A 14,792-nucleotide genomic window follows, 5' to 3' on the forward strand; every position below is an offset into this window, starting at 1 on the left:
TGATTATTAGTAATCTACTACATAGTTCTACAATCATATCATTCTGGATTCACCAACATAATAGCATTCTTCTCCTCCAGAGCTCTTTTCGTGCTCGGATGTCAGGTCTTTTAGAGACATTATCTCATCAACTTCCCAACACATGCAGGGTGGGTGGGTCAAAGAGCAAAGACTGGGATCATAGAATTCTTGATTCTCAAATTGCTAGTCTAACCACCTAATTAGGTTGAAGCCAAGGCTGCATTTCATTGAAAGGCTTTTGATGAAAGGGCCATTGGTGAAGACCTGGAGAAGATGTAGCAAATCACTGAGTTTTGTTTGTATGTTTGTTTTTCTGGCAGTACTTGTGGGTTGAGGTGGAGACAATCAAAGGAAGAGGCTAGAGGACACCTGGCATCAGTCTTTGCCACCCATTTACTAGTCACTGCTTAACAGGAATGACAAAGAACTAGAGTGTGTTGATGTTCCTGGATCTTTCCCAATCTCTCCCAATTCCAGGGCCTTTCCTCTGTTTGTTAGTTCCTACTTGACCTGTATATAGCTTGTTTGTATATATTTATTTGCTTGTTATCTCTCCCATAAGACTTAAGCTCCTTGAGAGTAGAGAGTGTTTGTGACCTCTTTTTTGTTTCCCAGTGCCCAACACTAACCAGGCACTCAAATGCTTATTGACTGAATGACTAATTGAGAACTGAAAAGGACAAATGATACAGGGAATAGACCAGCTTCTAAGTTAGGAAAAGCTTAAAAATAACAAGAGCTTAGAGCCCCTCAGGATGATGAGAGGACAACTACGAGAAACAATAATTTGTCTTTTAAAACAATGAAGAATATAGATAAAAGAAATGCTTTAAATATATATATCCCAGATTTTGGGTGTAAGAGGAACACAGTTTTGGGACAAATAAAAATCTTGGAAAGAGTCCTGGACTAGGTTTTTAGTTCTGGCTCTGTCATTAACTAGTCATGTGATCCTGGGCAAATCATTTCACTTCCCTTAATATTATTTTCCTTATCCCTTTACAGAATAAAAGAATTGCACCAGATTCTTTTTTTTTAAATCATGTTACTATCCTTTGTTCTTATATCACCTACATTAAAAAAAAAAAACATCCTTACTTCTATCTTAGAACAGATACTAAGTATCAGATTCAAGTCAGAAAGCAGTCAGGCAATTGGAGCTAAGTGACTTGGGTCACACAGTGTGAACTTTAGATTACTCCATCCTACTTAGTCTAACAAAATCAGGAATGTCTACACCCATACTTAAGGATTAAGGATCTAGGAGAATGGCCTATGATAGACATGTGCTAGCAAATGACAAATCAGAAACAGCTGACAGACCCCTGGACTGTCCTAAGTCAAACTTAAGCTACCATTGGTACAGGTGAGACACAGGAAGGTGATGTAAAACTGTATATATATATATTTCCCATCACTTCCTCTCTCTGGGCTCTTTGGCGGTGGAGAGGTGACTGGTGGCAATGTGCTGAACCTTTCGGCATCTTGGCGTGACAGCAGCTGTTGTCCAGGTTAGTGGTGAGTTTTCCTTGATACCATACTGGAAGAAGCCTAGTAACCTAGTTCAGATGAGGCACTCTTCTCTGAGCTCTCTCGGAGTTAAGACTGATTCTTTCCTCCTTTACCTTTCAAACACCATTGTCTTAGAAAAGTCTCTAATCTTCAAAGACCTCGTGGTGGAGGACTTTGAACTCCCCCTGGCACAAGCCAGGCAGGAGAAATCCTATACCTTTCCCTCTCTCTTCTCCTTAATTCTTTCCCTCTATATTAATTAAACCACCATAAATCTCCAAGCTGACTTGGGTATTTTATTTGGGATAGTCCCTGGCAACCAAAATTAATTTAGATTAGGTCACAACCCTAAAATTATCCTTACAACAGCTAGGAAATGTCTGAGGCTACACTTGAATCCAGGACCTCCTGTCTACAGGTCTAGCTTTCTATCCTTTGAGCCATCTACCTGGTCCTCTATATTTTTAATATATCCCTTCCTGCCCCCTCTCAGCAAGCAATCCTTTATATCCATGTATAAAAAGAGAGAGGGGAAAAAATAGATCAGCAAAACTAACACACACATAAAAGAAGTCGTACAATATCAGTGGCCTGAATTATTTCTAGGGGCCATTCTAGTTTAAGATTTGGGATTCATTTTTAGAATTTTAATTTTTTTAAACATTCTTTTTAAATTTTAAGTTCCAAATTCTCTCCTTCCTTCCAGTCCCTCCTCCACTCATTAGAAGGCAAGCTATAAGATATCAATTATATATCTGAAGTCATACAAAACATTTCTATATTCTGTCACTATTATTATTATTTTAAGCCCTTACCTTCCATCATGGAATCAGTACTGTGTATTGGTTCTGTAAAGGGTGAAAATTATGGTTGAGACTGAAAAAAAATCTAAATTTAAATAGTTGCCAAGGGAAATCCCAAATAATAAAATACCCAAGTCATCTGCCAAATTTTTATGGTGATTTAATTACAACAGGAGGAAGAAAATATTAGAGGGAGAGAGAGAGGGAGAGAAGGAAAGAGGGAGAGAAGGAAAGGAGTTTAACTCAACCACTCTAGCTCAGGCTGAGCCAAAGTGGTTGTTAAGGCTTTGGAGAGCCAAGGCAGGGAAAGGAGTCAGTCCTTATCACTCATGTGACCAGTCTGAAGGAAAGCTGTCTGCTGGGCTCCTCCATGCTCAAGCTTCAGGATCGAACTGACTCTAGCCCTCCTCACAGGAAGTCTGGAGAACTCCCAAGGCTGTTCTCTACCTCACTTCCTGCACCTCACATGTGCCAATGGTGGCTCAAGCTTGACTTAGGACTGCCCAGAGATCTGTCCTTTTTTTGCACATGCCTGTTGAAGGCCATTTTCTCAAATAATTAAATCTTGAGTTTGATGCAGCCCTTCCTAATCTTAGGGTGGAGAAGGTGGGTTTCCAAGACCTGATTCTGTTATTCCAAGTATCACTATTGTTTTTGATCAGGAAATAGCTAAATCAGATCTTCTAAAGAATGGTCTGGTTAGGGTAGAATAGTTTTGAAATTCACAGTTCCAAGGCAGAAGAGTGGTAAGGGCTAGGTAATGGGAATTAAGTGACTTGCCCAGGGTCACAGAGCTGGGAAGTGTCTAAGGCCAGATTTTAACCTAGGACCTGGCTCTCAATCCACTGAGCCACCCAGCTGCCCCCTGTCACTATTATTTTTATACTGGTAGGCAAATTACTCTCTCTCTCTCTCTCTCTCTCTCTCTCTCTCTCTCTCTCTCTCTCTCTCTCGGCCAATCAGTTAGCACATTCTATTGTTTACTCCCTCAACATTTCTCTTATCTGTCCCTTCTTCTCCACCCACACTGCCACTACCTTAGTCCTTACTCTCACCACCTCTTGCCAACATATTGGAAAATCCCCCTAACTTGTTTCTGTTTCCAATAGCTTTACTGCAGTGTATTCATACCATCAATTTCCAAAAAATTGCCTAGCCCTGGCACTCTCTTGCTCAAAATCTTTCAGTAGCTCACTATTTTCTCTAGGACTTATACAAATTATACAAACTTGTTGGCCTGTCATTTAAGGACCTCAATAATATGAATTCCAATTACGTTTCTGGCTTTATTTTTTTTTTAATTTTATTTAGTCAATTTAGAACATTATTCCTTGGTTACAAGAATCATTCCTTCCCTCCCTCCCCTCTCCCCACCCTTCCCATAGCTGACCCACATTTCCCCTGGGTATTACATGTGTCTTTGATCAAAGCATATTTCCATGTTGTTGGTGTTTGCATTAGAATGTTCATTTAGAGTCTACATCCCCAATCATATCCCCCTCGACCCATGTATTCAAGCAGCTGTTTTTCTTCTGTGTTTCTACTCCCACAGTTTTTCCGCTGAATGTGCTGGCTTTATTTTTCTATTTCTCTTCTCCATGAACTTTGAATTCTAGGTAAACTAGATTCTTAGATCTCTTCCTTCTCCCTTGCCTCCATTCATTTGCTTGGGCTATCCTTCATGCCTGGAGGATCTTCCTTTACTTCCTTTACATCTTCCTTTACTCTGCCTGTTGAAATGTCCCCTTGAGTCTCCATTCAGATACCGCCTCCTCCCTGAAGTCAGCCCTGATTCCTCTAGCTGAAAATGCTCTTTTCCTTCTTAAATTTACCTAGATAACTAAGATAATTAAGTCTAAATCTAATCTTTACCTCCATCCAAACCATTATTCTTCCCTAGCTAGTAGATCAAAAGTCCTTAAGAGCAGGGAGGATGTCACTGACAATCTTTATATCTTTACATCTTCCACATGGGGTGTAGGGGGTATTCAGGGAGGACTGGCACCTCTGGTAAGAGGCTTCACCAAGCCCTTTTCAGGGCTGCTCATTCATCTTTGGTCTCTACCTTTCATCCAACTCTCACCTATGGCTCCAAGAAACTGTGATATATACAGCTACACACCCCAATAAAATCACTTGGCAGATTGGCTAAACTGTTGTGAGGGTAGTTGACAAGCTTCGAACCTATTAGTGAATTTGTGGAGTGTCTTCCCCAAGCATGTGAAGATTTCCCTTGGTGGAATAGGCAGATGCGTGACTTTTTCCAAAATCCACGAAGGTCACTGAAAATAGTTGTGGAATGTTTAGAACTTGGTGAGACATCAAAGACACCAAGGTCATCCACTGCATCCAAGTTGTCCTGACTTTTGTCTTGCCATTGGATTTCAATAATTCTAGAATAGAAAGTGAGACTGATGAACTTTTTTTTAACCCTTACTGTCTGTCTTAGTAGCAATTCTAAGGCAGATGACTGGTACGGCTAGGCAATCAGGGTTAAGGGACTCACCCAGGATCACACATCTAGATTTGAACTCAGGTCCTCCCAGCTCCAGGCCTGGTGCTCTATCCACTGTTACCTAGCTGCATCCTGAAGATGACTTTGTGCAACTCAGCCTCACTTTGTCTAATTCAAGAGTAAGTTAAGACATCATTTTTGTCATTAGTCCTCTTCAAAAATGAAGGATGAACATCTTTTGAGAGCCTCCTAGAGCACTAAGAGCATTGTTCAGGGAGCATCACATTTTAGTGTGAAACAGGATTTGAACCCACGTCTTCTTGGTTTCAAGGACAGCTCCCTATTCACCACACCACACAGATTCTCAGAATAACAGAAGCCTTTGAGGAGTGATTTAGACCAAATTATGTTCTCTTGATTCTTTAAGGGAAACATTCACTCCCCTTTCTAAAATAGCCTCCTCTTCTCTTGTAGTTTCTTTGTTCTATATACTAGTCCAGTGATTCATTTTGCCAATAGTTCCTGTCCTAATCTTCACTTAGACCTCTATAGTTTCTCATCCTCCTTATTCCTCTTCTACTTCTTCCTCCTCCTTCTCCTCTTCTTCCTCTTCCTTCTTCTATCAGAAGGGCTCCTTCAATATCACTTGGCTTGACTCCACTTGGAAACGAAGAAACTGAAGTTCAGAGAGAGAGAGAGATGTTGAAGTGACTTTCCTGCAGTCAAAAGTGGCAGAGCCCAGATTCTATATGAGCAAGACAGAAGATGAATTGTCCTCTATTTTTTGCTGAAAGAAAATGGAAAATGAAACAAGAAATGCATCAAAGGGAAGAAGAAAAAAAGATGTAAAATTAGAGCAGAATTATTGAATTATATCACTTGAAGAGCTACCAGATCCAGAGCTGCCTCATCAGAGGAAAAGTCATCAGACTCTTCTATCACCCATGAAGAGCAGTTAACAAGAGCATGAACTTGCTAACTCCCAAGCTATTCATGGGAGTTTTTAGGGCCTGAGCCAGGGATAGAGTAGAAATGAAATGAGCTAGGGGCACAGGGATAGGAATATTCTTCATCAGATCAAGAAAGTGAAGTTATTATGGACAAGATTCTAACCAATAAGGAGAATTTGTTGATGAAGTAGAAATAAAGGGGAGGAAGTAGCCATTCCATCTTACACTATGTGAAAGGGAAAAGATAGGAAATCTAGGCACAACTAGACAGTACAATCATAATACAATTTGCTGTACTATGGTACAATAAGCACCCTAGATTGGGAGGGGAAAAACAATTAGTCAACAAGTATTTATTAAGCATTTACCTGAACCAGTCTATGTTACAAAATACAAAGAATAAAATCCTTCTCAAGGATTTTGTTCTCAAGGAGTTTGTATTCTAAAAAAGGAAACAAGTATATACGTAATCATAGAGAGAATTAATATAAATGCATACAGAGTAGTTAAATACAAGGCAATGTAGGGGGGAGGATACTAACAGGTGGGAGAATGAGGAAAAAGTTTCATGCAAAAAGATAATGTCTTAAAGAAAATGAGGGACTCTTTAAGGTGGGCCAAGGGAGTACATCAAGACACGTGGGATTAGTGCAAAGGTCTGAACAGTTTCAAATTCACACATATCTGATTATATTATGTATCAGTTGTTATTCCTACCACTGAAGGAATCATTATCATCCAAAAATAATTTACTCTATTATTTATTGTTATTCACATTATTTGTTGTTATTGTTATTATTTTTATTATTTGTCACTTGCATTGGCCCTTCTCTCCCCTACCTTCACTATGGAAGACATCCACTTCCATCTGAACAATGGCAAGGGAAGCTAAACCACAGTGATCATCATTAGAGTCAGGAGCTCCTGAATAACGACTAGATGACAGAAAAAATCCACTCATGAGCATAGTGGGAAGAAGGTCCTATGACCTCTGGCCCATAAAGGATGTTCCTTGACTGATGATCAGAAAGAGGAAACCTTAAAGCTCAACTTGTAAGCAAAGATGGAAGAAAAGGACTCCAAAGACATTTGAGTTGGCCTAACATGATATGCTCAACAAATTTCCCAAGTTAGCTCCTGAATAGGGAAATACTGATGAACTGTTTTGAAATATTACATTAGGGCATAATGCTTAAATATATTTAAAGAAAAGTTACTGTGGTATAAACATAGGAGAGGAAACATCACTCCCATAGAAAACAGTGACATTAAATTCCATCATATCACTGTTAGAAGAATGTCTTCAAGACAATTATAAAAGAAAAGGTAACATAACTGTCTAAAGTACCAGAGTGTCATTCATTCTAGTTATTTCCAGTCCATTGGCTGCCTGTGAATTTTATCTTTCCAAAGGTGGCATGTAAAGGTTCTAGTCTTTTATTTGATTCTGGGTGTGGTCTCATTTTCTGTAAAACAAATGAACACAAGGCAGGATACATATGTCTGGTAGAAACATGAATGCCAAAGATTTCATGGGTTTTCAGTGGTATTTCATAATAATGTCCTGTATTTTGATGCCTTTGTTTTTTTCATTTGCTCCATTTTGTAATCATCTGCCAAACGCAAATATTCCTTGTCACATTTCAGAAATTATTCATTATTATTATTATTATTATGGGGCCATCCCTAAACATTTGTAAACAATGATCAGAAAATGAAGGGACCAAAGGATCTTGTTAAGAGGATAGCCAAAAAAAAAAAGAAGTTAGAGAAATAGCATTTAAAAACAATTTATTCTTGAACGTATGAGTGATTCTCCATTGCAATAATACTTTTCATGAGATTTATGGTAATAAAAGAGATTGTTTATTTTTTACTTACTCATCATATCAACAACAAAAAAAAAACAAGGGGGGAAAAGACTGTAGAATTTGGTCAAATATAAGATGAAATGCTGTTCTTCCAAGAAATGTTGTTTTAACATTACAATGTATACTTTATATTCACAGAAATGGAATCTGGGAATGCAGGTAGAGCATTTGTGCTCTGGCTCACTTTCGCAAAGCCAGATCAGCTACATTTGACCCTCAGGCACTAGAAATACCATGAAGAGCTTGGGATCCTCAACAGCTAGTCATTCCTTACCACCACCCCTCCCCTCGTCCCCCCATTACACAACCATTGCCAAGTGATCTTTTAGAGAACAGGACTGTGGGGAGGGCAGAGGATAAAATAACTCTCTTTGACTCCATCCACAACAATAGCTCTTAGAAAAGTAGTCCTCAGTGGTTCCAATAACAGGAAGATCTGTTATTGGATTGAGAAAATAGCTTTCTGTCTGTTACTCTATCAGGACCCCCTTGATTCAAAAATAACTTGTTTATTGAATAGACAAGTACATTGGCCCAGAGCTTAAGATACAGACAGTACAGAGTTGTTTTCAGCTATTAGAGAATAGGAGCTAAAGATTAAGCATAGAAAATTGGCCAGATTAGAAGGAACTGGCAGAATTTAAACACGGGTTTGAGGAATTTCACTCTGAGAATTAATTTCCTTCTCAATTTTCTTTGTCTGCAGAACAGTAAATTTCAACTTGGCTCTGGTGGCCTCTGGGTCTTGGATTAGTATTGATTTGTCTTTCATTTCTATCTTTGTTTCAAGAATGCGAAGGTGTCTTGTATCTTTAAGTGTATGATTAAGGATAGAATAACAGAAGTAATTTTGTTCTGAGCTAGGAATTCCCCCAATAGTTCATATGCATTTAAAACTGTCTTCTCCCTTTATTTAATAGGTTTCAGTCTTCCAGGAATTCTGTTGACCATTGTTAGAAAGAATCCTGGATGAACAGAAACGCTGACTCTTAATGAGCATATTATTAATCTTGGATGAAAATCCTGCCTTTGAAACTCATTTTCTGTGTTTCACCCTACATCATATATATATATACATATATGGGGGGCATCATATTTCTTATTCCATTGGACTGGAGAAGATAGAGGGAAAGAGAAAATTGGGAAATTGAAAATAAAGTTTTCAAATTTTAAATAATTTTCAAAAAAGAAACTCATTCTCTGAATGTCAGTTTCCTCATCTGTAAAATGGGGGTAATAAAACCAGCCTTATTAATAACACTTCCTGAGGTTATCATGAGGCCCATATGAGATTAACAATGCATGTAAAACACCTTGCAAACTTTGAAATACTTGTAAATGTCATTTTTATAGTATGTCCCACAAGTCTATGTGCAGGTTTAAGTTGCTAAAGTTCAAATGTTTTTAAATTTTAATATTAATATTTTATTTTTTCAATTATATATAAATAATTTTCAACATACATTTTTTAAAATTATTAGGTCCACACTATCCACAAGCAGAGGACAAACTGTGGGAGTAAAAACACCGAGGAAAAGCAACTGCTTGACTACAGGGGTTGAGGGGACATGTCTGAGGAGAGACTCTAAATGAACACTCTAATGCAAATACCAACAACATGGAAATGGTTTGAGTCAAGAACACATGTGATAACCAGTGGAATTGTGCATTGGCTATGGGGGGGGGGGAGGAAAAGAAAATGATCTTTGTCTCCAATGAATAATGTTTTGAAATGACCAAATAAAGTATTGTTTAAAAAAATTGAGGTCCAAATTCTCTCCCTCCTTCCATATTAGCCATGTTGTAAAATTTAAAATATAGATAACAAACAAGAAAAATAAATACATTTTTTAAAAAGTTTGCTTTGATTTGTATTCAGACTCTATCCAGTCTTTCTCTGGAGGTAGGTAGCATTTTTAATCATGGATTGTCTTGGATCTCTGTTTTGATTGGAGAGTCAATCAAATCATAGTTGATCATTATTTCAATGCTGCTGCTGTTACTGTATATAATATTCTATTGGTTCTTCTCACTCCACTCTGTATCGATTCCTATAAATCTACCCAGAAACCAATCTGTTCATCATTTCTTATAGTACATCAGTATTCCATCCCCCACTACAACTTACTCACCTCCGCTCTAATTGATGGATATCCTCTCAATTTACAAATCTTTGCTATCACAAAAAAAAAAACCTGCTAAAAATATTTTTGTACATATGGGTCCTTTTCCTTTTCTTATTTTTAATCTCTTTGGAATATAGACCTAGTAATGGTATTGCTGGCTCAAAGAGTTTGGGCAGTTTTATAGCCCTTTGGGCATAGTCCCAAATTGCTCTCCAGAATGGTTGGATCAATTCACAGTTCCAACAACAGTGTATTAGTGACCCAATTTTTCCACACCCCCTGCAATATTTATCATTTTCCTTTTCTGTCATATTAGCCAACCTGATAGGTATAAGTCAGTACCTCGGAAATGTTTTAATTTGCATTTCTCTAATCAATGGTGATTTATAGTATTTTTTCATAATGACTATAGATAGCTTCAATTTCTTCTTCTGAAAACTGCCTGTTTATATCCTTTAACCATTTATTAATTGGAGAACAACTTGTATTCTTATATATTTGACTCAATTCTCTCTCTATATATATATATATATACATATGAGAAAAGCTTAAATGGTTTTTAAGCTACTAGAGCTTAAAACTATAGGAAGACTTTTGGTACATGCTATATAATTGCTGTTGGGAGAGTAATCATCTTGTTAATGCTTCAGCAGAAGCAGCTTCTATTGTCTCCGGGTACCAGAAGACTGGCACATCATCATTACTGTTGTCATCATCATCATTGCTAGGATTTGTATAGGGTTCACTCTGTGCCAGGCTGTGCTAAGTTCATTACAAATATTGTGTTATTTGACCCTCACAACAACCCTGGGAGGCAGGTTCCATTATTATCATCTTCATTTTACAGTTAAGGAAACTGAGGTGGACAAAGAAATGACTTGTCCATGGTCACACAGCTAGTAACTGTCTGAGGCTGGATTTGAACTTAAATCTTCCTTCCCAACTCTGAACCCAGAGCTCTATGTACTGTGCCATTTAGCTCCTTAAAATCTAAAAAGGGAACTCAGTCACTGGAACACAAAGGGGGGGGGGGGCTCAAAGACAAGGTCCACCAAAGTTGAAGCTGGGTGCATAGAGTAAGGTTAATTTTTAACCTTTAATCTTTAAGTTAACCTTTAACAAGTGAATTGTTTTAAGGCTTCTAATATTATTCTACCTGTTCAGGACTAGTCAGGACTGAGCCTACAGGAGAAACATCTGCCAAGTTTAAGGGACATGACATTGGGGAGATAGCCCAACACCGTGTTGTGTTCCTTTCCAGACACCGTTAGCGTGGTATGAGGTGAACAGGATCTTTTCCAGTGGGTATACATGAGCTTGGAAGGAACTTGCATTTTTTGGTTAGCAGGAGTCTTAAAAAAACGAAGCATACCAGTATCTAGTCAACGTTTATTGCTTTCTTTTAAAGAGTCCTGGCTAATTGATATAGCTGTCCTTGTGAATGAGTTGTCCTCCTATCCTTTTGATTAGGAAACGGAAGAAAACTACATTGAAGTGAAACGTGAACTCCAAAATAAAACAGTGGATTTCTCTCAAGGGGATTCGGGACATCCTCAGAGTTCCCATTTGTGCTTTTATTGGATGCTTCTTCTTTGCATTAGTTATATCCATCCAGGAACTTCACCAAGTGGAAGTAGGCTCTTTTGAATTCTCTTATGTGGTCTGAATCATGGACTTGATGCTGCAAAGTTTCTTTCACAATCATCTAGTCCAATCCTTTCTTGTAATAGTTGAGAAAATTGAGACCCCAAGAAGTTAAGCAATTCGCCCAAGGTCATACAGGTAGTAAGTGACCCTAACCACTCAGTTCCTCAACCTACTCATTTCCCATGAGCTCCTCCTCTACCCCACCTCAGCTCCACCCAAAGGACATACCTTCCATTTTGCCATCATCCACAAATGTACCACCTTCATACTCAAGAATCTAAAAGCCTCTTATCTCACCATGATCTAGTGGCTTTTCACCTCTTTCTCTGCCTTCCTTTCCCCAACATAGTGACCTTCTGTTCCTTGACCCCTCAACTCTCTCCCAGACCTGTACAAGCATTTGTTCCTTTTCTTCCCATCTGAAATCCTTGCTGAATCAATTCAACTCTAGACTGCCTTTCTCTTTTCAATCTCTTGCCCCCTTATCCCATCACTGAAAGGAGCTAAGCCTCAGCCTTGGGTCACTCCCACCATTAATAAATGGTGTCTACACACATACTACTTAACAAAATTGAAATCATGCAATTGTTCTGGTTGGGTGCACTACAAATTTTATAAAATCTCAAGTGGTTCCTCATTGCTGTAGGCAATCCTACTATACTTCCCTTATCAACTCACTATCCCACTTTCTACAGGGGCTCTTCCACACTTTTTTACGCCTCCTTAAACTTTTCTTGGCACACACTCTCTCAGCTGAAATACTTCATATTTTACAGAAAAATATTGAGGTCATTCTCCATAAATTCCTTCTTCTCCCTTCTTCCTCATCTCCAAATCACTCCAGTGCCTTCTGCTATCTCCTCCTTTGCCTGTTTCTTGTGATCTAAAGCCTTGCCAGAGCTAACCCCTCCACTTGTTCAAATGATACCATTCCATCTGACATCCCCACCCTTACACTGCTTTCCAATCTCTCCCTGTCTCCTGGCTCATTTCCTACTGCCTACAAACATGCCTATGTCTCCCCTATTCTGAAGAAACTCTCACTTGATTCTTCTGCTTCCACTATCTTCCTATGTCTCTTCTGGCCTTCCTGACTAAACCCCTTTGAAAAGGCCGCCAACACTAGGTGCCTCCACTTCCTCTCCTCTTACTTTCTTAGCTTCTTCTGATCTTATCATTCTGATTTTATCATCTTCCGATCTTATCATTCTGCCAAAACTTCTCTCCTCAAAGTTACTGATGATGTCTTAGTGGTCAAATCCAATGGCCTTTTTTTAGACCTCATTCTCCTTGGTCTCTCTGCAGTCTTTGACATTGTCTATCACTGTCTCCCTCTTGATAGTCTCTTCTCTAGTTTTTCAGGACACTACTCTCTCCTGTTCCCTTCCCATCTCCATCTCCATCTCCATCTCCATCTCCATCTCCATCTCCATCTCCATCTTGTTCTTTGCTGGATCCTCATCCAGATCATGCTCCCTAACCAGAGGTATCCCTTACAGCTCTGTATCGGATTATTTTCTCTTCTCCCTCTACACTACTTTGCCTGATGATCTCATCAGCTCCCATAAATTTAATGTTATCTAATAAAATTTAATAATTTCATAAAATACCATCTATCTCTAGGCTGATGATTCTCCAGTCGACTTATCCCCAACCTCTCTGGTGACCTCCAATCTTGCATCTCCAACCATCTTTCAGATATCTTTGAACTGGATATTAAACTCAACATGTCCAAAAGCTAATTCATTATCTTTCTTTAAAAAAAAACTTACCTTCTGTTTTAGAATCAATACATGTATATTGGTTCAAAGGCAAAAAGGTAGTAAGGGTTAGGCAATTGGAATTAAGTGACTTGCCTAGAGCCAAACAGCTGGGAAGTATCTGAGTTCAGATTTGAACTTAGCACCCCTTGGCTCCAGGCCTGGCTCTCTCTCCTCCTGGTCACCTAGCTGCTCCTCCATTATCTTTCTCTCTAAACTCTCCCCCCAGCTCCCTACCTTTCCCTATTACCTCCAAGGGCAATACCTTCTAGTCAGTCCTTTAAGCTTACAACCCAAGAGCCATTCTTGATTCCTCACTATCTCTCAATTTCCCAGTCCAATCTGTTGCCTCTCAATTCCAATTTTGCTCCATGAGGTCTCCTTCTCTCCTCAGGCACCCTAGGTCACCCTCCCAGGGCAGGTGCTTGTTATCTACATCTGATTCTTATAATAGTCTGTTGATAGGTCAGCCTGCCAAGTCTCTCCCTACTCCAATCTAGTCTCCATTTATCCACTTGATTTGCCTAAAGCACAGGTCTGACTCTGTCACCCTTTACTCAATTACTTCCTGATGCTTACTCTTTGATCCAGCGTCACTGGCTTCCTGCTTGTTCCATGAATGAGACACTCCATCTCTGACCACTAGGCATCTTCTTTTGGCGGTCCATCATGCCTGGAAGGCTCTCTCTCCTCTTCTCTGCCTACTTACTTGGTTTATTTTAAGTCCCAACTAAAATCTTGTCTTCTACAGGAAGCCTTTCCCAACTCTCCTTAATTCTAGTGCCTTTTGTCAAGGTGGAATCTAGAAGCCCCCAAACTTGTAGCTTAGAAAGATTTCGTGATCTAACAATAGACCTTGAGTTAATTTTGAGTAGGGATGGCTAATCCCGTCAGATGCCTCTTTTTGCCTTAGAAGCTTCTCCCATCGTCCCACATCCACCTTTTGGCTTTTGACACTGACATGCTACCTACAGGTACAACTCAAGGTCCATTGTAAGAGGCAGTGAAGTAGGACTTTTCCCTCAGGGAGGAACTCTCATGTGACAAAGTCAAACCTGGGGTCTTCACCTTCAAACCAAGTAAACTGGGGATCACTAAATCTTTCTAGGCTACAAGTTTGGGGGCTTCTAGATTTCACCTTGACACTTTCTCTCTTGATTAGTTCCTTTTATCTTGTAATATAGCTTATTTGAACATATTTGTTTGCTTATGTCTCCTCTGTTAGACTGTAAGCTCCTTGAGGACAGGGACTATCTTTTGCCTCTTTTGTAATCTCCATTACTTAGGAGAGTGCCAGCACATACTGGCACTTAGTAAATGTTAATTGATTGAAGCTGCTTAGGGAGAATTTGAACCCAGATCCTCTGATTTCATATGCAGTCGGGTTTTTGGTTTTGTTTTGTTTTCACTGCAGGCCTAGCAATATTGGACCACTTTTCTCCCCATCTTTAGTCAGTAGATTGCCCAAGATTTGCTTTATCCAGATAATTCTTAAAAATTAACAAGAATTAACTACAAATGCTCTCTCATAGTTCAGAGATAGAATGGCCTACATGGCTCCCCAATTTAGTCACCCTTTAATGTGGAGGTGTTCCTATTTTCATACTATTATTACCTTCAGTTCCTAGGCTCAGAATCTGACTGTCT

This window comes from Monodelphis domestica, chromosome 3, assembly GCF_027887165.1.
Source record: "Monodelphis domestica isolate mMonDom1 chromosome 3, mMonDom1.pri, whole genome shotgun sequence".
NCBI classification, from domain to species: domain Eukaryota; kingdom Metazoa; phylum Chordata; class Mammalia; order Didelphimorphia; family Didelphidae; genus Monodelphis; species Monodelphis domestica.